A 23,717-nucleotide genomic window follows, 5' to 3' on the forward strand; every position below is an offset into this window, starting at 1 on the left:
AAAAAAAATAAGAAAAGAAAAAGAAAAAGAAAATGAATTCAGAGTAGATTCAGAGGGCAGAGAAATACAGCAAATTCAGCAGAGAGGGTCAGCCACTCACTGCACTGCAGTCACGGGGTCTGCCAGGATCTCTGCAGCCTCTTCTTTTACCCACACTGTCTTCCAAGCTCTGGTCTGGAGTCTGGCAATATAAGCAGACCCCCAAAGTCCATGCCTAGTGAAGACTCGATCATTTTTGTCACACACTAGAGTTCCAGGAGTGGGAAACTGTATGTGTTTAATCTGACCTGTTTCTGAAACTTTTCCCTGCTGAGGCTTAACTGAAATTGTCAGAACATGAAATCAATAGGGCCTTGGCAAAGGGCTTCTATAATTGAATATATTACTTTCCAATTTCTCCTCCTTCTTCCCTTTTGTGTCAAATGAAGAGTCCGGTTTTCATTACCGAGCCTTTCAGAATAGAAAATGATTGTTGGATGATCCATAGCACGCATTTGAACTCTACTCTCCTGAAATTGATCTTGGTAATTTCCAACAACAGATGTGTAAATAAATGTTTGATACTTTCTCCCTTTCTTAACAGTTTCCTCATTTTGCAAGTTCCTCCTTAACTGTCCTGGTGTTTGGAGGAATAGAAAGGGGAAAACCAGGAGGCCTTAAATAGATTTTACAGGCACCAAAGCATGCATTTGGAGTACGGTCAGCTAGAAAGATCTTGTTTCAATAATATGATCTTCACGTTCAGCTGAAGACTATGTTATGGAACCTGACTGCCCTTAGTGACTGCTTAAAGCTGACATAAGGCAGAAAAATGTACATTTAATATGGGAAAGAAATTAGGCCTCAAGATCTTTGTTTCCTTAGTCTCTGCAGCAGCTCAGCTGGTGCTGGGCCCATGAGGCAGCTGCAGGAGGCATTCTAAGGGCTGCGAGTGGGAGGTGATGGGTATAGTATGCAGAAAACCCACCCCATGAGGGGTTTGGGGTAAATCCAGTGAAGAAGCGACCGGCAGGGGAAGCGCTAGCCCCACTGCAATTTGGGGCTCCTTGGGCCCCTGTGTCTCCAACTCTACTACGGCATCTCTCTTCCCAGCTTGGACTCTTCCCTCAGCTCGCTCCCCATCACCACATCCCAAGTCCCACTAACACCTCCCCAGGTGCTACCTGGGTAGCACCTCCTCCTCTCTGCTACCACCCAAGCTCAGGCTGCACCCTCACTCTTCTGGGCCCTTGGTTCCTATGGCCTTAAAATGGTCACTCTCTCAGCACTGACTGCAGAAGCCTCGCCCTAGAACTCCCACATGATCAGGCCGTGACCCCTGCAGGGAAGGTAGAAATGGAAGGTCCACAGCCCCACAAGACTGTGGGCCCGTCCGCCACCCAGTCACCCTGTCCGCCAGCCTCTCTAGCCTGTGACCCAATGGGATACTGACACCTGCTTGACGCTCAGGCTGAACTTGCCAGTTGCTCACTGACATCCCTATGCCTTGTCTCAAAGGTCAGTCCCACTCTCTGCCTGGGGATGATAAGACAGGGCACGCTCTGCCATTTGTCATTCCAGACTCAGTTCCAGTCTCACGGCCATCCCAGCCCCTATGCACCAAGCCCAACCCCTAGTACGTGCCTCCTCCTTCTCCGCTGCTCCCTCCTCCATCCCCTCTCCCTGCACTTCCCCTGCCACCCTCCCCTCCCAGACAGAGTTCCTCAGGGACAGGAATTGTGTCTAAGTCATTCTCACACCCCAGAACTGGTAAGCAGCATTTTTTTAAAAAGACCTATTCAGCAAAAATAAAAATGTTTACAGGTCATTTTGTTCCTTAATTTTTTATTTAGCTTTACATTTGAAGTTTCAACTAAGCATTTTTATGTATTTTACTGTAACTAAGGGACTTATATTTTTGGCTAAGCCTTTAAGAATACTAAAACCCGCCCACTTTTTAGAACTTCAAGAAAACTTATGAATGTCTTTGCAAGCGGCAGCGAGAGAGGTTTGAGATACTTGCCAGTAAGGAGTGAAACATTATCAGGGATTCAACAACAACAATAATAACAACAATAACTAAACCAGAACCAGACTACCTAACTGCCCAAGGTGCTGGCAAGCAGGGGAAGGAGGGGCAGGAATCTGAGCGGGTCACCGAGAGCTGCCACATGGGATTCTAGGTCAGTAAGTGGCCATGGGTCTCCACCGCCAAGCCACTAAGCTGGCAAGCAGGCAGGCTGGAGTGAGCACTGCCCCCAGAGAAGGTGAAAGCGTTGATAGGGATGGATCTGACACCCCTCTCTCCCTTCTCTGCACTTCCTTCTCTGCTGTGTCCTAAACATGCATGTCACCTGCATACTTGGTTCTAAATGCCTCCTCCCAATAAAGGCCGCTGCTCCCCACTTGGCCTCTAGCAGCAGAAATGTCTCCACCCTGCTGTGCTGCTGGAGGCAGGAAGCTGGCTGTCACTGCTGCGCTTGTGTAGAAATGGTGAGGGCGTATGGTCTGACAACTTTATGGGGTCCCTTTTCTCAGTTCTGCAGTAAGATTGCTGGTTATGTGGCAAGACAATGGGCTCTGAACGGCTCCTCGCTATGGCAGGAACTCAACAAATGTCTGTGATCCCAGCTCACCATGAGGGCCTGCCCTCTGGCCTTGTGCAGACAGGGCAAAATAGAATAACAGGCTCATTTCTGCACACCCGAATATCAACATCTCCAGTAATGTCTCAACCCAGGGCAAGTCTGCTCCCTAATCAGGGGGAACTTCGAGAAACAGTAGAACAGTAGTACGGTGTTCAGTCACTTACACCAAGTCAAACTCACTAGCAATTGGTGAAGGGTAAGCTAGAAAATGTCACTTCAATGGTATGCTCTTCAGTCATGAGCCCAGAGCTTGTCACATGTCCCCATTGATTTGCCTGTTTCTGAAACTCAGCTCTGTCTTGTCCCCTTATCTTGCTGGCTGATTTGCCCAACTTCCATGACTGGCCCTACCTCACCACCTTGCTGGGCCCCTGCTTCCTGGGGTCCATCCTCCTCAGTGAATAGAATTTCCAGCCTCTCTAGGGCCCATCTGCCTGTGTTCAGGGCCAGGGCCAGCCCTCCACTGCTAGCCTCTTGCCAGGCTTCTGTGACCCTGGCCACTGGTATAGATCACCCCTACCATCTGTCGGTCACCCTGCTATCTGGATTCCATACTGCTGGCTGGCCTGGGCACCCACTGCCATTTTTCTATGTGACACTGAAAAGTGCCTAGCACGGGGCCTGGCCCAGGATAGATACATGGTGAGTGTGAGCTGTTGTCATTAGCCATTGCTTCTTCCCCGAGTAGGTGTATCAAGATTCAGCAGCTGAAGTCTGTTCTGAATTTCTAAATTTCCATTTTCACATGAAAAGACAAAGAACCTGTAATGCAAACAATCTGTCTGACTGCTTTGAGGACCTGTTTAAGTTATAACTGTAAATGTTTTAACTGAAGTAGAAAACACAGTCAGATGTGTAGCACACATAAGTCTTAGGTTTAAAGCTCCAGGATTCCTTACATGTGCATATGCCCATGGAATCACCCAGATCAAGATACAGGACATTTCCTATATCCTCTCTGAACTCCCCCACCAGGCAGTACCACCCTCTCCCCTCAGACTGTGAACACCAGATCACCATCAACTGGTCTGGGGTCAGGCACAGTGGCTCATACCTGTAATCCCAGCACTTTGGGAGGCCAAGGAGGAAGGACTGCTTGAGGTCAGGAGTTTGAGACCAGCCTGGGCAACACAGTGAGACCCTAACTCAAACAAAAAAATTTAAAAAATTAGCCAGGCATGGTGGCACATGCCCGTAGTCATAGCTATTCAGGAGGCTGGCACAGGAGGATTGCTTGAGCTCAGGAAGTTAAGGATGAAGTGATCTATGATCGTACCACTGCACTCCAGCTTGGGCAACAGAGTAAGATCCCATCTCTAAAACAATACAAAACAAAACTAATTTCACCCCACCTTGAATGGCACATAAATGGAATTATAAAGTATTAACTATTCTGTGGCAGGCTTCTTTCACTAAATGTAATTTCTAAAATTCACATAAGTTGTTGCATGTGGCAATAGTTTATTCAGTTTTACTGCCGAGCAGTATTCCAATGTATGACATATATCACAGTTATTTATCTGTTCTCACGTTGAACGTTTGGCTTCCTGTTTCTGGTTTTTGGATATTATTAATAAAGCTGTTATGAGCATTCCTATACAAGTCTTTTTGTGAGAATATATTTTAATTTCTCATGGCCAAATATCTAGGAAGGGAATTACTGGGTCATAGTATAGGTGTACTTTTAACCTTATAAGAAACTGCCACTCTGTCTTCCAGAGCGGTGATTGCCATTTTAGATTTCAGATAGCCATTATCAGAGCTTTGGTTGCTTTGTAGCATAGCCAGGATGGAGTGTTGTCAATCATTTTAGTTTAATCATTTCAGTGGGTGTGTCATGGTGTTTCATTGTGGTTTTAATTTCTATTTCTGGGATGACTAATAAAAATTAGGCAAAGTTGCATGTGCTTATTAACATTCTTTTATATTCTTTTATGAAGTATCTTTTAAAGCTTTTTGGGCAGTTCTTCCTGGGTTGTAACTATACATTATTGCATTGTAGGTGTTCTTTATATATTCTGGACAGAAGTGTTTTGCCAGATACAGGTATTGCAAATAATTTTTCCAAGGCTATGGTTTGTCTTTGTATGTTCTTAATGATATCTTTTAGAGAAGAAAAACGTCTACTTTCGGAAAAGATTCAATTTATCGAGATTTAATTTACCTATTAGTACTTTTTGTGTCTTTCTGAGAAGTCTCAGTTTATGCCAACTTCCCAAAGATATTCCCCTATGTTTTCTTTTGGGAAGTTTATAGTTTTTTCCTTTTACATTTAAATCTCTAATCAATCTCAAATTAACCTTTGTGTATTATGCAGAAAATAAGGTCACAGTTAATTTATTTTCCACTCAGATATCTAGATGTTTCCTGCACTATTAAAAAATTATTTTCATCGTTGAATTTCCTTCATACCTTTGTCAAAAAATCAAGTGAACATATATGTGTGGGTCAATTTCTGAACTCTGTGGTGTTCCACTGATCTCTGTTTATCCTGACGCCAATACTGTGTCTGTATTATTGAAGCATTAACACAAGCTTTGAAATCAGGTAGTACAATCCCTCTACATTTCTTCAATTTTTTTGAAGTTGTTTGGGCTATTTTGGGCCATTCACATTTCCATGTGATTGTCAAATGAGCTTGTGAGTTTCTACAAACATTTCTGCCAAGATTTTGCTTGAAATGGTGCTGAATCTACAGGCTAATTTGAGGAGGAAGAACATTATGGCAATGTGGAGTCTTCCCATATACAAACACAGCATACTTCTCCAGTTACTTAGGCTTGTTTCAATTACTCCTTGGGTGTTTGGTAATTTTTAGTGTACAGATCTTGCATGTTTTGGTTTTACTATTAAATGTGTTCCTAAGAAACTCATGTTTTTAGTTGATATTGTAAATTAAATTTTATTTTCCAATTGTTTGATAACATATACAATGAAATTTGTTTTAGATATTGAGTTTGTATCCTGTAGCCCTGTTTTGAGCTATTAGTTCTGGCAGTGTTTTGTTTTGTTTGGTAAAGTCTTCTATTTCTTTTTTCCTGTCTTGTTGCTCTGGCTAGGCCCTCCAATACAATGTCAAATAAAAGTAGTAAACTGGACATTCTTGCCTTGTTCTGTCTTTAGGAGAAAAATGTGTAATTTTTTTTATACGTTCTTTTGTAGATATGGTCTCCAAAAATTGAGGAAATTCCTTTCTATTTCTGCTTTGCTGAGACTTTCATCATGAGCTCATGTTGGATTTCATCAAATATATTTTCCCCATAATATAATCATATTTTCTCTCCTTTGTTAATATTGTATATTTTATTGACATATTTTGAATATTAAGCCAATCCTGCATTCTTACAATAAACACCACTTTGTTATGATGTATTCTATTACGTATTTTCACCTATATTCATGGAGAATATCGGTTTGTCATTGTTTTCTTGGTACTGTACTTATTAATTTTGGTTATCAGTCTTACACTGGTTTTTGAAAGAGTTTTATGTAAGACTGATACTATTTTGTCTGCAAATGCTTGATAGAATTCAACAGTAAAACCATCCGGACTTGGAGCTTTCTTTGTGGGAATGTGTTCTTTACAAATTAAATTCATTTTGACTGAAACACTGTTATGGGAAAAAAAAGAAAAGAAAGAAAAGAAAAGATAAAAAGCAAATTAAATTCATTTAACAAACATTTTTAGATCTTCCTTTTCTTTTTTTTTTTCTTTGAGACAGGGTTTCACTCTGTCGCCCAGGCTGGAGTGCAGTGGCGTGATCTTAGCTCACTGCAACCTCTGCCTCCGAGGTTCAAGTGATTCTCCTGCCTCAGCCTCCCGAGCAGTGGGATTACAGGTGCCTGCCACGGCACCTGGCTAACTTTTGTATTTTTAGTAGAGATGGGGTTTCACCATGTTGGTCAGGCTGGTCTTGAACTCCTGACCTCAAGCAATCCACATGCCTTGGCCTCCTAAAGTGCTGGGATTACAGGCATGAGCCACCATGCCTGGCCCCCATTTTTTTTTTTTTTTGTTAGCTTTTGAGAGTTGTATTTTTCCAGGAATTTATTCTAAGTTACTGAACTTGTTTGCATTAAGTTGTTCATCATATTCTCATATTGTATAATGTCTGTAGTATGTGTTATGACATTATAATATTGGCTCTTTCATTCTTGATGTTGTTAATTTGTACTTTATCTCTTTTTCCTGATCAGTCTTGTTAGGGATCAAGCAATTTTATTAAACATTCCAAAGAACGAACTTTAGGCTTATTGATTTTCTCTATAGTTTGTTTTCTGTTTCACTATCTCTCTCATCTTTATTGTTACCTTTATTCTATTGATTTTGCTCTTCTTTTTCTAGCTTCTTAAGGTAGAAACTTGCATCATTTATTTAAAATCTTTTTAAAAATATTTTCTAAGATAAGCATTTCAAGCTATGCATTTCCCTCTAAGGATCCCTTTTACTGCACCTCACAAAATTTAGTATATTGTGTTTTCATTACCATTCAGTTTAAAATATTTTCTAATTCCCCTCGTGATTGCTTCTTTTATTCACAAGTTCTTTAGACACGTGTTTTTTAATAGTCAAATATTTGGAAGACTTTCCAGATATCATTTTGTTATTAATTTGTAATTTAATTTATTGTCAACATAGAATACACTCTGTATTACTTAAATCTTTTTAAAGATTATTGAGATTTGTTTTATGGTCCACACTGTAGCTCTGGGTATAGTTTTCAATAAATACCTACAAATATCATGAAGACTGAAATAGATGATAGTGTTGTTCTCATCTTCTATACAGGCATACCTTGGAGATACTGTAAGTCTGATTCCAGACCATTGCAATAAAGCAAATATGTCAATAAAGCAAGTCACACAAACTTTTTGGTTTCCCAGTGCACATAAAAGTTACGTTTACACTCTAGTCTATGAAGTGTGCAATAATGTCTAAAAAAAGTATGTACCTCAAAAAAATTACTTATTGCTAAAAAAATTCTAACACAGAATCATGAAGTTAGCATATGCTGTTGGAAAAATGACACGTTTAACACAGTGTTCCCACTAACTTTTAATTTGTAAAAAACACAACATCTGCGAAATGCAATAAAACAAAGCACAATAAAATGAGGTATGCCTATAGTCATAGTACCTTTTTATCTACTTATTTCATCAATTACTGAATTTGTCTATTTCTTCCACGATTCTGTCAATTTCTGTTTCAGGTATTTTAATCTCTATTATGGAGTATACCTGTTTAGAATCATTTTGTCTTCTTGATGAAATTATCCTTTAATAATCAAGAAATGACTTTCTTTATTCCTGGTAACACACTCCTTTTTTTTTTTTTTTTTTTTTTTTTAGACAGAGTCTCACTCTGCTGCCCAAGCTGGAGTGCAGTGGTGCAATCTTGGCTCACTGCAACCTCTGCCTACTGGGCTCAAGTGATTCTCATGCCTCAGCCTCCCAGATAGCTGGGATTACAGGTGTGTTACCACCACATCCAGCTAATTTTTGTATTTTTAGTAGAGATAGGGTTTTGCCAGATTGGTCAGGCTGGTCTCAAACTCCCGGGCTCAAGCGATCTGCCCACTTCAGCCTCCCAAAGTGCTGAAATTACAGGCATGAGCCACTGTTCCTGGTCCCTGGTAACACTTCTTGTTTTAAAGTTTCCTCTATCTGATATTAATACAGTCTCCCTCATGCTCAGTAATTGCATGCTACATCTTTTCCTGTCCTTGTCTTTCCATTCAAAGCATATAGAAGGCCCTTGCTTATTTTTAACCTTCTATAACAATGTTTGCCTTTTAATTAGAATGTTGGGGCCATTTACATTTAATGTAATTATTGATATTGTTGGGTATAAGTCTATCTTACTGCTACTTGAAGTCCTTGTCCTTTGATTTTTGTTTCTTCTTCCATGTCTTCTTTCAGATTAAGGGTTTTCCTTTTGCCTCAGTCTATCTCCTATATCACAATATATAGTCTTTACCTATAACAGTCTGCCTTGAATTAATATTATACTACTTCGCATATTATGTAAGAATCTTATAATAGCATAATTCCATTTACACTACAACCTATCTTTTACATTATTGTTGCCATACATTTCACTTTTATATATTCCATAAACCCTAAATAATTGTAATTATTTTGCTTTAAACCATCAATTGAATTCTAAAAACCTTAAGACAAAAAAGTAGTGCTTAATATTTCCTTATATATTTAGCATTTTCAGTGTTCTTCCTTTAGATCTGCATTTCTATTTACTTTCATTTCGTTTAGCTTAAAGTACCTTCCTTAGCATTTCTTGTAGTATAGGTCTGCTGGTGACAAATTCTATTACTGAAAAAGCTTTTCATTTTAATGCACACACACACACACACACACACAGAGCTGGATTCAGAGGTCAAGGTAGATTCCTTTTTGCTTTCAGCAGCACGGTAAAGATATCTTTCTATTGGCCTTTGGCTATACAGTTTCTAATGAAAAGTGAACCTTCATTCTACCATGATTTTCTTGCATCTAATGTTCTTTGTTCTCTTCTAACTTATAAGATTTATTCTTTATTTTTAGTTTTCAGTAATTATACTATGATGTGCTCTTATTTTTGTATTTGTTTGTTTTTCAGCCTCTCCTGCTAGAATCTTGAATTTATGTGCTGTTATTATTGATAAAAATTTTTAAAATATTTGGCTAATCCTTTTTATATGCTATTCTCTCTCTCTCATCTCCTTCTTAGACTCCAATTACATATATGTTAGAGTGTGTGTTACTACCCCACGGGTCATGGGGGCTCTGATTATTTTATCAATATTTTTCTTTCTGTCCTTTAGTTCAAATGATTTCTATTAATCAGGTTCACTGACACTTTTCTTTGTTTGCCCAGCGTGTTGTTAATCCCAACCATTTTTTTTTTGTATTAATACTATTGTATTTTTCAATTCTAGAATTTCCATTTGGTTTCTTTTTCCACATAGTTCAAAAATCTCCTCAAATTTCCTCTCTCTTTATCCTTTTTATTCATATGCTCCACCTACTCTTTAATAAATTCATATTTTTTAAAAGCCCTTGTCTGCTAATTTCAATATCTGGGAATTCTGGGGTCTTCTTCTCTTGATGATTTTTCTCTTGACTATGGATCATGTGTTCCTATTTCTTCCCATGCCTGATAATATTTAATTATCTACAGGACACAATAATGCTATTGACTCTAAATCCTGTTGATGTCCTCTAAAGGGTATTGAGTCTTAATCTAGCTTGCAGTTAAAATACTAGCAGATAAACTTGAATTTATAGAGGCTTGATTTTATGCTTTGTCAGGAAGAATATATTTTAGCTTGCCTTTAGCCTCTTTTGGTTGTAGCTTCAGTCCTTAGGCAATCCTTTTCCTGAGACCTAGTTTTACTCCTAAGGCATGGCCCTTCTGAGATTTCAATGAAAAGCCCATTGAGTTTACCACACCCCTCTAACTACGGGTTCAGACTAAAAATTCTGATGCCTGTGTGGTGGGCAACAGTTGAATTCTTTGTTCAGCTCTTTAAACCATCCAACTTAAAAACCCTTGAGCTCTTTAGCATCTTATCTACTCATAGATATTCCAGGGATCAGTTATGGATTTGAGTGGTATTCATACATGTATTGTGAAGTTTCCTTTTCTGTGGCTTCTTTCTTTTTGGGATGTTCCTCCTTTGTTTCACTAATCTTGGCAGTCTCAAACTCCATTTTCTTTTTTTCTTTCTTTTTTTTTTTTTTTTTAAGGCGGAGTCTCACTCTGTCGCCCAGGGTGGAGTGCAGTGGTGCGACCTTGGCTCACTGCAACCTCAACCTCCCAGGTTCATGCAATTCTCCTGCCTCAGCCTCCTGAGTAGCTGGGATTACAGGCACACACCACAAAGCCAAGCTAATTTTTGTATTTTTAGTAGAGATGGGTTTTCACCATGTTAGCTATGCTGGTCTCGAACTCTTGACCTCAAGTGATCTGCCTACCTCGGCCTCCCAAAGTGCTGGGATTACAGACGTGAGCCATGACGCCTGGCCTCAAACTCCATTTTCTGACTCCCTAAAACAATACTGAGGCTTTCACGAAATGAGTTTATCTTTAACTTAAGTGAAGGGAAAGGCTTTTTTTAACTGTGAGTTAAACTCCAGATTTAATTAAAAAATAGACTACTACATTTGACTATATTAAAAAATGTTAAAAAGTTTGCATGGCAAACATGAACAAAGTCGAAAGACAAGTGACAAACTGGGAGAAAATTTTTTCAATATACAAAAGGCTACACTTCTTTTTTTTTTTTTTTTTTTTTTTTTTTTTGAGGCGGTGTCTCGCTCTGTCGCCCGGACTGGAGTGCAGTGGCCGGATCTCAGCTCACTGCAAGCTCCGCCTCCCGGGTTCACGCCATTCTCCTGCCTCAGCCTCCCGAGCAGCTGGGACTACAGGCGCCCGCCACCTCGCCCAGCTAGTTTTTTTTTTTTGTATTTTTAGTAGAGACGGGGTTTCACCGTGTTAGCCAGGATGGTCTCGATCTCCTGACCTCGTGATCCGCCCGTCTCGGCCTCCCAAAGTGCTGGGATTACAGGCTTGAGCCACCGCGCCCTGCAAGGCTACACTTCTTAATTTAGAAAGTACTCTTAAAAATTGATGGACCAAATACCAAAACCCTATGGAAAAATGGGAAAATAATATGAGCAGACAATACATTGAAAACATACTAAAATGGCCCTTGTACAGATGAAAAACTATTCAAAAGCACTCACAATTAGAGCTACATGAAGTTACCATTGATCACCTATCAAACTGGCAAAAATTGAAAAGTATGAGAATACATTCTATTGATGAGACTTTGAGGAAACAGACTTCACTCAGTGGAATGAAAACTGTACAAATCCTCTGGAGGAGAATTTGGCAATACCTAAAAGAGCTACAAATATACTTACCTTTGAGCCTAACAACTACATTTCTAGAAACCTACCCTGAATATATAATTCAAACAATACTAAAATTTATATAATAAAGCTATTCACTGTAATGTTGTTTGTAATGACCAAATGTTGGGAGGAAGGATTAAATACACAAGAGAGGGGTGGAGTAAGCTACAGTATATCCATAACATAGATTCTTCTGTGGCTATAAAAAATGAATGAGGTAGATCTCTATGTGTGAAATAAATACAGGAAGGATAACCCAGAAACTAAAGATATCTTGCCACCTACATGGGGTGTATAGGAAAAAAGGGAAGCGATGGAAAGGGGGTAGTTGACACTTTTGCGTATAGCATTGAATGTTAGAAATTCAGCAATATTTCACTTAGCCGAAAAAAAAAATGATTAACTAAAAGCAACCAGGATATAGAGGAAACCCAAAGTAAAATGCAAGTAGTTACAAATGAACCTAACTTGTTATAAACAACAAAACCACACGAAAGGGAGGAGAAAAAAAGGACTAATTAAAGAAACTGAAAATACTGTTTTGACTAGATACTGTAAGGTTAAATTCACAAGGAAAAATACTGTATTCTAGTTAGTAAATTGTTCTCTCACCAGCGTATGACTTAGCAATTCTGAAACTACTTGGTGTGTACACAGGGAATGAGCAAATAAGTAAACATACAGTAGACAATGAAAGCCAGGTTTCCACTTTCTCAGAGGAGAACGTTTGAAATAGGAAAGAGGGTAGGCTAGAAAACAGCCCTGTTGTTTGTACTGGAATCAGAGTTATCAGTATAAACTCATGATTTCTAATATACATGCATCCAGACCTGTGTGCAAATGTGTGAGTTAATATACGTGAGTTTACTTCACAGCTTTGGGTAGGCCTAGAAGCAGCAACAACTCAGTAGCAATGAGCACACCCAGTGACCAGATGTTGGTTTTTAAATACCATTCTCTAGGAAGAAGAACCAGCTCTCCTTGGAGAAATGATTGACTACAGGACTGGCAGGAAAACTACAAGATGAGAAATAAAGTAAGGAAGTACTCAAAAAAGGATACAGGCACTTCAAAGGGTCATAGGGGCCAACCTGAAGGAGCTCTCAATGTTAAAGCTTGGAACAATTTGAGCAAGAAAATAAATAAATGATAATATTGGATCTGTGACTGCATGCTGATATAAATCACAACCAATTGAATCAATAAATAACTGGGGGAGAAGAGACAACTCTTGCTTCCAATTAATAAAGTGGAAGGAATGAGGAAAACAGAAAATCCCCACTAGGCCAATACCACAGTATTAATTGTTTCCAAAAAGATCCATTGATGGATACTGAAAATAATAGGTAAAAGTGTGAGGAAAAATAGGGTATGTGCATACTCAAATATCAGTCCCATCTTTGCCCTTGGTGACTGTATTGCCTTGAAGAAACCATTAGCTTTCTCGATCCTAGGTTGCCTATCTGTAAATGAGTAGGTTGCACTATGTGACTCCCAGGGTCCCTTGCAGCTCTCACATGCCCATGGGAATGACTGTACTTTCCACGTACTTATCAGGACTGTAACTTCTTCCTTTTCCTTATCTTTGCTTCCCCTTCCTTCTTTCCTTTCCATTCTCTTCCACAACAGGATTCCCTAGGAAGAGAATTTAAGGATGCTCTCTATGAGAAAAAAGATGGAGAAAGAAGTGAAGGAAAAAGAGAAAATGCAATTCCTAGTATTAACTGGTGTCTGGGTTGTTAGGCAGTAGAAAAGAGAGTAAGACAGCCCAGTGCAGTGGCTCATGCCTGTAATCCCAGCACTTTGGGAGGCTGAGGAGGGCAGATCACTTGAGGTCAGGAGTTTGAGACCAGCCTGATCAACATGGCGAACTAAAAATACAAAAATTAGCCAGGCATGGTGGTGCACACCTGTAATCCTAGCTACTTGAGAAGCTGAGGCAATAGAATAGGTTGTACTCAGGAGGTGGAGGCTGCAGGGAGCCATGATCGCGCTACTGCACTCCAGCCTGGGTGACAGAGCAAGACTTATCTCAAAAAAGAAAAAAAAAAAAAAAAAGAGGGAAACAACACAAAACAAAACAAAACAAGAACATTCCTATGACCAGCCACAACAAAGAGGGAAGTGCCAAGCTAAGGCTTGGGAGCACTGTACTTTTGGGAGGTGGTTACCATTGGCCATAGATGTTCCTGCTTATACACTCCTAGGTCTCCCCAGACCACCAGCTATCCCTTCCTGAACCACCACGCATAGCTTCCTATGACATCGTCCTTTCCCTACCTCTGGAGTTTCAGTGTTTTAAGCCTAATCTCTCACTGAGTAATGGGAATATGTTCCCTCTATACAGGACTTTCAAGCCCCAGTGAGCAAAGAGGGAACCTCACTTTTACACGAGGTGACCTTTGCACAGGCAGCCATTGACACTCTGAAGATACAAAGAGAGCCCCTCCATCAGGTCATCTTCCTAACTCAACTCAACCACAAGAATAAGAAGATGCATCAAGCTCAATGGAAACTATGAGCTCAGAAAATCTGGTTACTAATTTTATTTCCTGTCTTTGACGATGTCTCTGGAATAAAGCTCTTGATATTTCTGTGCCATGAGATTGTTGTAAAACATCTGCCATTCAGATTGCTGTATTGGTTTTTCAAACGTAACAAACCCAGAGTGGCTGCTATCACTCTTCGTTCCCTGCCCCTACTCTCAACATCTCAGAGCAGTACAAACCGACCAGCACTGGATTTTCTCCGTCTGAGTCCATCATCAATGGCATTTCTGAGTTCCTCTAGATCTACGAGCTACCACCTGACCAAAGCTATTGGATCAAGATCCCTGATTGGTGGACATCCTATTGGTGATTTTCCAAGGCACTTGATATGTGTGTGCCACCTAATCACCAACACAGACAGCTTGCATTTTCCACAGAAGAGAACTAAGGTGAGACTCCAAACCCCAAGCAGGTGACCTGAGCACAGACACTGTCGGTCTAAAACTATAACAGAATAGGCGGCATCTGTTAGAAAGATAGGCTTTACAAAAGTACTGTGGTTTATTATGTTTTAAATATCTAAGTTAAGAGGTTTAAAGTCAAACACACACAACAGTAGTCAGGTTGCACGCTGACCACAACAATAAAAACTGTGGGTGGCAGTCATTTTTCTATACAGGAAGCTCTAGAAAGTTATGTTTCTAATAATCTTATTTCCAGCCTCCACCAATTCTCCATCCAAACCTCCAAATCTGAATGAGGAAAAATAACTTAGAGCAGTTGTTTCCAAAGAATTTACTGCCCCTGGATTTTCAGAATCATTAATGATGTTCATTTGCAAACGACTTGCCTTTTGCTTGGGACTCAGCCTGGCAGTGTGATGGAGGGCAACCTGTATCAGATTTTGCAAATTAGTCTTTCCCAGGTGAAACTTATACACCCTGAAGTGGGGGGCACCACCAGTGTGGTGGGAGAATGCCACAGGTGATGAGGGACAAAACAGGAATCAGCCCTTGGAGAATTAGAACTATTTTAAGTCCATTTGTATTCTCATCCTTCCATCTGCTCAATTTCTGTTAGGTACATTTGAAAATAAACAGAAATTTGTTAAACAGATTGATTACTGAGAATCTATCTTTTTCTCCATATACTTACCTCATAGAACTACAAAAGTCCCTACCAGAATTGATATTTCTGTGCCATGAGATTGTTGTAAAACATCTGCCATTCAGGGCACTGTATTGGCTTCTAAAAACCTAACAAACACAGAGTGGCTGCTATCACTCTCTATTCTCTGTCCTGACCCTCAACGTCTCAGAGCACTATAAGTCGACCAGCAATGGATTTTCTCTATCTGGTTTCATTATCAATGGCATTTCCAAGTTCCTCTAGATCTACCAGCTACCACCTGACCAAAGCTACTGGATCAAGATCCCTGACTGGTGGACATCCTATTGGTCTTTTTCCTGTTGGTTCCTGGATGACAAGCCATTGTTTATTGGTTTATTTTTCCTTCCCACTGATGGCGAAATCATGCAGCAGCTGTGATGACGAGTTGTTTGTAACAAGATTTTGGAAAACTGGAGAGTGGGGGGCAAGGGAAGCTAGGGGGCTGGACTCTTTCCATGGCCAGCGACACATTGAAGGAAGGGCATTTCCTGGCTCCATTTGAAGTGAAATTCTGGCTATACTAAGCAGGGGAATGCATTATCAAATGATTGCAAAGGCGTATTCTTCCACAAGAACTCAGTGGTCTTCTCGGCTCTCCAACGCTGACCGTGAATTGCTAGCTCTTCTCACTTGCTCTGGGGGGAGGGACAGATGGGCTTCCCGTGTGCTTAGAAGGGTTGGCCACGCATCTCTAAAGTCAGATGTGCTTTTGAAGAAAATTAAAGGCGATTACTAAAAAGCTGAGAAGAAAAGCAGGGTTCTGAGAAAACCCACTTGTGTTTTTGCCTTTTTAATTTAAAGATTCTGAACTAAATCACAGGGTTATTTTTAGGCGATCTCTGAATTCTAGATGAAATCACCCTCTCTTGGACACTGTCCAAAGACTATTGCCCAGACTCTGTTTGGGTCAGATGTTCAAATTGCTAAACAGAATCATTTTATGTCAAGATACACCAAACTAATGCAGGTAGACATGAGCCAACATACAGCTAGCTGAGCAAAAAGCTGGGCCAAAAATACAAAATAAAATGCAGAAGGCCGTATTCTTTCCTCTAAGTTTGTAGGTTTTGCCTTAATTTAGCACATATTTTCTTTTGCCTTAGGCTAAAACCAGAGGTGGACTTATCTCAAGGCGAGAGCATATTTTCAAAATCTTTGTGGTCTTCCCCTGCCAGGCCCTAGAAAACTATCTGTGCTTCATGAATATTTATTTGAATTGACCATAAAAATGGTTACATTAATGGTAGTAACCAAGATATTTAACACAAGTGCAAGGTTTATAATTTTTAGTGCTTTTTAAAATACATTGTATCTTAATACACCCTTGGAAGTGGTAAAAGCTAGTTCTGTGACTTTTTTTTTTCTTTTTTTGAGACAGAGTCTTGCCCTGTTGCCTAGGCTGGAGTGCAATGGTGCGATCTCGGCTCACTGCAACCTCCACCTCCTGAATTCAAGCAATTCTCTTGCCTCAGCCTCCCCAGTAGCTGGGATTCCAGGTGTCCACCACCACACCCAGCTAATTTTTTTTTTTTTTTAATCTTTAGTAGAGATGGGGTTTCACCATGTTGGCCAGGCTGGTTTCGAATTCCTGACCTCGTGATCCACCCTCCTCGGCCTCCCAAAGTGCTGGGATTACAGGCGTGAGCCACCGTGCCTGGCCTAATTCTGTGATTCTAAAACCCTTGTATTTTGTTCACCACCCCACATGCCTAACGTTTATTTTATGTTTGGGAAACACACTCATGTGTGTGTAAATGTTTTCTTCTCTTGAAATCAGGAAATACACACAGGAAAAAAATGAATGATTTGGTCTCTGACAGAGAACATCTATAATCAGAAAATACTTCTGAATATTTAAGAAGTACCAGAGAGCTTCTAATATCATGCTGAAAATAAAATTAAAGGTAGATATTTTACAGTGGACCTATTTTTCTAATACGGGTTGAACATCCTAAATCCAAAAATATGAAATCTGAAATGCTTCAAAATCCAAAAGTTTTTGAGCACTGACATTACTGATGCTCAAAGAAAATGTTCACTAGAGCATTTTGGATTTCAGATTTTCAGATCTGAGATGCTCACAAGTATAATGCAAATATTCCAAAGTCAGAAAAAATCTGCAATCGGAAACACTTCTTGTCCCAAGCATTTAACCCGTATTAATAAAATAAAAATATGGAGGGTAGGGGGAATGGGAAAAAAATAAAATGAAAATATGAAAAGAAGATGATAGACTCCTAAACCCTAACAGTAAAAACATAGAAAGTTGGAGAAATAAAGTGTTAGTGGAGAAATGTGAACCCTAATACCATGCAGGAAAAGTATAATTTGGTTCAACATTTGTAAAGAACAATTTTGTAGTATGTAAAGACTGAAAGCCATACTGTTAAGAATATTCATTATGACCTTGTCCATATAACTAAAAACATAGAAGCATCGGTACCTTGTGCAATCATGTTCTTATTGACATAGAAAGATAGCCACATTATATTATTAAATGAAAATATTGGTTGAAAAATATTGTAATTCTTCTTTATATTTTGCTTCAAAAATGTGTATTATCAATGCCAAAACTTTTGAAGAGTTTTTTTGCTTTTGGATGCTATATTAGTTATCTATTGCTATGTAACAAATTATACCCAAATTTAGCATCTTACAACAAAAAAATACTATCATCTCACACAGTCTATGAGGGTTCAGAACCCGGGCATATTGTGGTTGCATGGTTGGCTCAGATTCTCTCATGAGATGACAGCCAAGTTTTTGACTGTCTGTCCCAGGCTTGCAGTCTCTGAAGCTTTGGTTACGGCTACAGGAAACACTTCCAAGTGCATTCATAAGTTTCAGTTATTTGCAACATGGGCTGCTCATGACATGGCTTCCAGAGACAGAGAGAGAGAGAGAGAGAGAGAGAGAGAAAGAGAGAGAGAGAGAGAGAGAGAGACTAAGACAATTTCAATGATATAATGTGGGCACTCTATGAGGGTGTGACTACAGGAGGCAGGGATCATTGAAGACTGTCTCGGAGCTTGGCTATCATAGTCCATCCTAATCATCCTTAATGATTCACATTCCTTTAAAAAACATACAGCTTCCAAGGCCCACAAAAGTTTAACCTAATTACGGCATCAGCTCACAGTCCAGAATCCCCTCATCTAAATTCAGTCTAGGTGCAAATAAGCCTCCTCAGGTGTTATTCCTTAAGTACAGATCCTCTCCATTTGAAGGCTGTTAACTAAGGAGACAAGTTATTTGTCCTCCAACATACAATGGTGTGATGGCACAGGATAACTGCTATATATACTCTTACTCCAAAAGGAGAACATGGGAATAATGCAGGAGTCAATGGTCCATATAAATTCTGACATCCAGCTGAGCAAATGTTGGAAGTTCCTTAATGAGGGCACAGTCCTATGCACACCCAGGCGGTTTGATTTTCTGTGACCCTTGGCTCCACCCTCTGGCTTCTTGCTTCTTCCCTCTGAGGCATCCTGACTTTTTCATGAAAGGAGCACTTGTTTGTAGCTAGGTTTTTCTGTTTTGTTTTGTTTTTCTCCACTTGTTCCCTGATTGTAGAAGCTTAGTGGCTCTATTCATTTTGTATTGTCTCTGTATCTTTCAGTACAAGCTGAAAGATCTTTGGCTGATATAATTCTCTTAAAAACTTTGTGCATTTCCTGTGAATCTTTGGGGAGGTTTATTCCATTAGACAAAAGCCACACCCACAAATCTCTTTGACATAGGCCCTTGGGGATGTTGAGAAGGCTGACAGAGGACGCCCTCAAGTTTCCTAGAAACTTTATTGTGTAAATTGAGAGAGTCTGAAAGACACACTTGTAAACTCAGAAGGCCTTTTGTGTGACTCAAGACTTACCTTTGATCTTTCTCAGTTCTTAAAGAATTTTGCAGTCATGTCCTGGGCTTCATCCTTAGATTGCGCATTTCAGGGAGGGTCCTGGATTATACTTTTGCTCTGAAGCCATTTTAATTTTTTAATTTTAGCATTGTCTGCTGCTATGGTTAAACTGTGTCCTCCAAAAAGACATACTGAAGTACTAACCCCTGGTATCTGTGAATGTGACCTTATTTGGAAATAGGGTCTTTGCAGAGGCAATCAAGTTAAAATGAGGTAATTAGGGTGAGTCCTGATCCAATATGACTAGTGCCCTGATAAGCAGAAGAGACAACAGAGACTTACAGGGAGATATCGCGGGCATGTCATGTGATAACAGAGGAGAGCTTGGAGAGATGTGGCTGTAAGTCAAGGAATACCAAGGATTGCCAGTAGCAACCAGAAGCCACGAAGGGCAAGGAAGGATTGTACCCAGGGTCTCAGAGTTGGCATGGCCCTGCTGCCACCATGATTTCAGACTTCCGGCCTCCAAAGTTGTGAGTAAATAAATCTCTTGTTTTAAGCCACCTAGTCTGTGGTGGTTTGTCACAGCAGCCCTAAGAAATGAACACATTGACCATATGGAGAGCTTGGGATCTTCAAAATCATATTAACTGTCAGGTCCTGCATGTTAAAAGCTCATTCCTTGAGATTCTCTCTCTCTTCTTGCACATCACTAAAAGCTGCAATAAGCAGGCAGGCAGCACCTTCAGCTTGTAGGATGGACATCTCCTTTGCTGGATCACTTCATTGATTCGGTACATTTTCTGTTTCCACATAACTTCAGGCAACAGCGTTGCTACAGCTCTGCCACTACGTAACAAGGATCCCCATCCTCCAGTTTCCAATAATTTTTACCTCATTTTCCTACAAGTCCTCACCCACAGGTTAAGACCATAAAGGTTTCTGGTAATAATTTCTTCAAGGTATTTTAGGCTTCCACTAGGACTCTTCTCAAAGCTCACTGCACAGGTGCAAAGCCACAGTCCCATTGAGGCTTTTGTTATATCAGCACCCAACTTTTGGGTGCCCAAATCTGGATTAGGTATCTGCTGCTGTGCAACAACCTGCCCCAAACCTAGTGGATTACAGCACCAAGTGTTCATTATGCACACAGTTTCTAAAGCCCAGGAATCCAGAAGCTGCTTGACTGTGTGGTTCTGGCTCAGGGACTCTGATGAGGTTGCAGCGGGTGTCAACTGTCCCATGCTTGCAGTCTCTGAAGCTGTAAATGGGGCTGCAGAGTACACTTACAAGGTTACTCATGTGGTTGTGGGCAGGAAGCTTCAGTTCCTTGCCACCTGGGCCTTCCCACAGGGCATGCTTATGACATGGTTGTGCCCAGAGTGATTAGAGATAAAGAGACAGAGTGCAACAGAGTGACCAAGATGGAAGTCATAATGTTTTATATCTGGAAGCAACATGCCATTATTTCTACTATATGTCACTCAGACCAACTCTGGTAGAGCATGGAAGAAGACACTCAAGGGTGTGACTATCAGGAGGTGGGATTCTTGGGGGTTCGTCTTGGAGGACAAAATGTAGTTGGCACATACAGGCTCATAGTTATGGGGTCATCATTTTGCCTTTCTGGTTAATGCTTTTGATAAGATTAATATTGCCAACTGGTAGTGGCTGGATTATGTCTCTCTAAATTCAAACATTGATGTCCCAACTCCTAGTACCTCAGGATGTGACCATATTTAGAGATGGGAGTCTTGAAAGAGGTGATTCAGTTAAAATGAAGCTGTTAGAGTGGGGCCCTAATGTGATACGACAGTATTCTTATAAGAAGAAGGGCACCAGGGTGTGGGTGCATGGATGGATGGCCATGAGAGGTAGCAAGGGGGCAGCCATTGCAAGCCAAGGAGAGAGGCTCAAAGAAAACCAACCCTTTCGGGAACCTTGATCTTGAACTTCTAGCCCCCAGAACTGTGAGAAAATAAATTTCTGTTGTTTAAGGCACTCAGTCTGTGGTATTTTGTCATGGCAGTCCCAGCTAACTAACATAACAACCTTTCGAGAGATACCTGAAAATATCTTGCTGTTTCCCAACACACATTTACTCGTTTACTTTTGAGAATCTTTTAAAATATCACTTTTTGTTTTGATGTGTATAGTTATACACCAATGCATATAATTAGATTTGTTTCTATATACAATGTGTAATCTAATCTAATCTGAGAGTCTGTGCTTTTACTAGGAGGATTGAAACCTCTTTCATTTCACATTATAGCCCATTTTAAATCTAATCCCCCACTTTCCAGAGGTGGGAGCTGGAGGGATTTAAGGCTCTCTAGGATGAAAATGTATCAAAAGCTGCCTCTCCACTGCTTAAGGGATCATACTGTAATGGAAATGTTGTTTTCAAGGAATTACCAGATCAACTCAGTTCAAGATCAAAGCGTTAATCTTCTGGGGCCAGAGAGAGGGGTCTTGAATTGAGCCAAATTAGAAGAGACAAAGGGGATATCACAATTAATGGGAAACAGATTTAGGGAAGCAATCCCGGAGAAATTCTCAAACCAAGGAGCAATTCGCAGTGGGAACTTATTAACCAGCTCTCCTGGCCTTGGTGTGGATTCACTTAAAGGAGCCGCACTGGAGTGTCTTTGAGTCTCCTAAGAACATGCTTTCTGATTTGCTCTTTGCTCTGTTCTGATTACACAAACTTCTGACCACTTGTTTATCTTCATTGCTTTGTCGGCTGCAGTGATTTGGAAAACCAAGCGTTCTGTGTTCAGTAGTTATGTTAGCTTTCAATTGAATAAAACATATATTTTAACCTGTTTCTCTAATTACTAAAGTCAGAACAAAACAAGGTCTTTTGCTTACCCTGTAATAAATGTAAGAAATTCAGTTTGTTTTTACTTTGTCTTTCATCTTACCTTTAAAAACAGTATAGACTCTTACAGAACCAGTTTATCAAGTTTTTTTTTAATCGTGCTTTTTTCCAAAAAAATATTTTTAGCTTCCGTATATTTAATTTTATGACTATTTTTTATTTTTTTGAGACAGGGTCTCTCTCTGTTGCCCAGGCTGGAGTACAGTGGTGTGATCTCAGCTCACTGCAACCACTGCCTCCCAGGCTCAAGAGATTGTCCTGCCTCAGCCTCCTGAGTAGCTGCCACTACAGGAACGTGCTGCCACACCTGGCTAATTTTTTTGTATTTTTTGTAGAGATGGGGTTTTGCCACGTTGCCCAGGCTGGTCTCCTGAGCTCAAGCAATCTGCCTGCCCTGGCCTCCCAAAGTGCTGGAATTGCAGGCATGAGCCACCATGCCCAGCCAATTTTGTGACTTTTTTTTTTTTTTTTTTTTTGAGACGGAGTCTCGCTGTGTCGCCCAGGCTGGAGTGCAGTGGCGCGATCTCGGCTCACTGCAAGCTCCGCCTCCCGGGTTCCCGCCATTCTCCTGCCTCAGCCTCCGAGTAGCTGGGACTACAGGCGCCCGCCACTGCGCCCGGCTAGTTTTTTTCTGTATTTTTTAGTAGAGACGGGGTTTCACCGTGTTAGCCAGGAGGGTCTCGATCTCCTGACCTCGTGATCCACCCGCCTCGGCCTCCAAAGTGCTGGGATTACAGGCTTGAGCCACCGCGCCCGGCCTTTTGTGACTATTTTTAAAAACATATAGTATTGGCTTCACAGGGACCGCCAATCCTTTTATATCTTGACTTCCTTATTTTTGAGTTATTCGTTTTGATTCTTTTTGGTGTTCTATGGAGTAAATTTTAAGATAACTTTTTAAGGAAGGCTATATTAGTGAAATTGCTTCTGATTCTTAGATATCTAAAAATATCTTCCTATTGCCCGTACTCAGGGATTAAATTTGGCTTGGAATATTATGCTTAGATCATGAAGTTTCCTCTTTAGAAGAGTACTTATTACTCCATTTGGAGCTAGTGAATGACAGCAGCTAGCCTAACTTTTTTCTGTTTTTGAGTAAACTATTATTTTCTGTCTTGTTGCTCACATTCTGTTCTCTTTATTCTAGATTTTTCATCTATGTCCAAGTATAAGTCTTTTTTTTCATTAGCATAGGATTTTTTTTTACACGAAGGAGATTATTCTTCTATTATGTTTGTGATTATTATTTCTGCTCCTTTTGTTCCAGCACTTCCAAGAATATTTGTTATCCATAGGTTAGACTTCTACCATTTCACTCTGCTTCTATTTTCTTCCCTTAGCATTTCATCTTTAGCCTTTTCTTATATAGTCTTCGAAAACAGTTCACAGATTGCATTTTCTCCCTTGTTAATCCTGCTCTTCATTGCAACTGCAGCATTTTTCCTTTTGGATATATCCATCTCTTATTTCGGCTGGCTCCAGGTTTGATATGTGGAGGATATGTGGAGTGATTTAAACCCACCTGAATGCATTCGTAGGGTGTGGCAAAGCCTCACCTCAGATCTATGCCTGGGGGAGAAATTGATTTACACAATTCCTAGCCTGGCTTCTGGCAGGTTCTCTTCCAGCGTGGCTCTGTTCCATGAGGGTGGATCTTGGCCGCTTTCTGCTTCCAGGGCACGTTTCCAAAGCATTTCCTAAGAGAATACCCATTCCCATGTACCATCCATCCTCTTCCCTTCTACCTCTGTTGCGTTGTACTAGGAGACATGACCTTG

General features: G+C 40.3%; 1 protein-coding gene across 1 annotated transcript in view; it reads right to left on the reverse strand.

Annotated features, from left to right (window-relative positions):
* LOC117062215 (acyl-coenzyme A oxidase-like protein) overlaps positions 1–23,717 on the reverse strand; it is a 389,661-nt gene that overhangs the window by 76,963 nt on the left and 288,981 nt on the right. The window lies entirely within an intron of this gene.

The sequence above is a fragment of the Trachypithecus francoisi genome, unplaced genomic scaffold (genome assembly GCF_009764315.1).
Source record: "Trachypithecus francoisi isolate TF-2019V2 unplaced genomic scaffold, Tfra_2.0 Lachesis_group17, whole genome shotgun sequence".
Classification (NCBI taxonomy): domain Eukaryota; kingdom Metazoa; phylum Chordata; class Mammalia; order Primates; family Cercopithecidae; genus Trachypithecus; species Trachypithecus francoisi.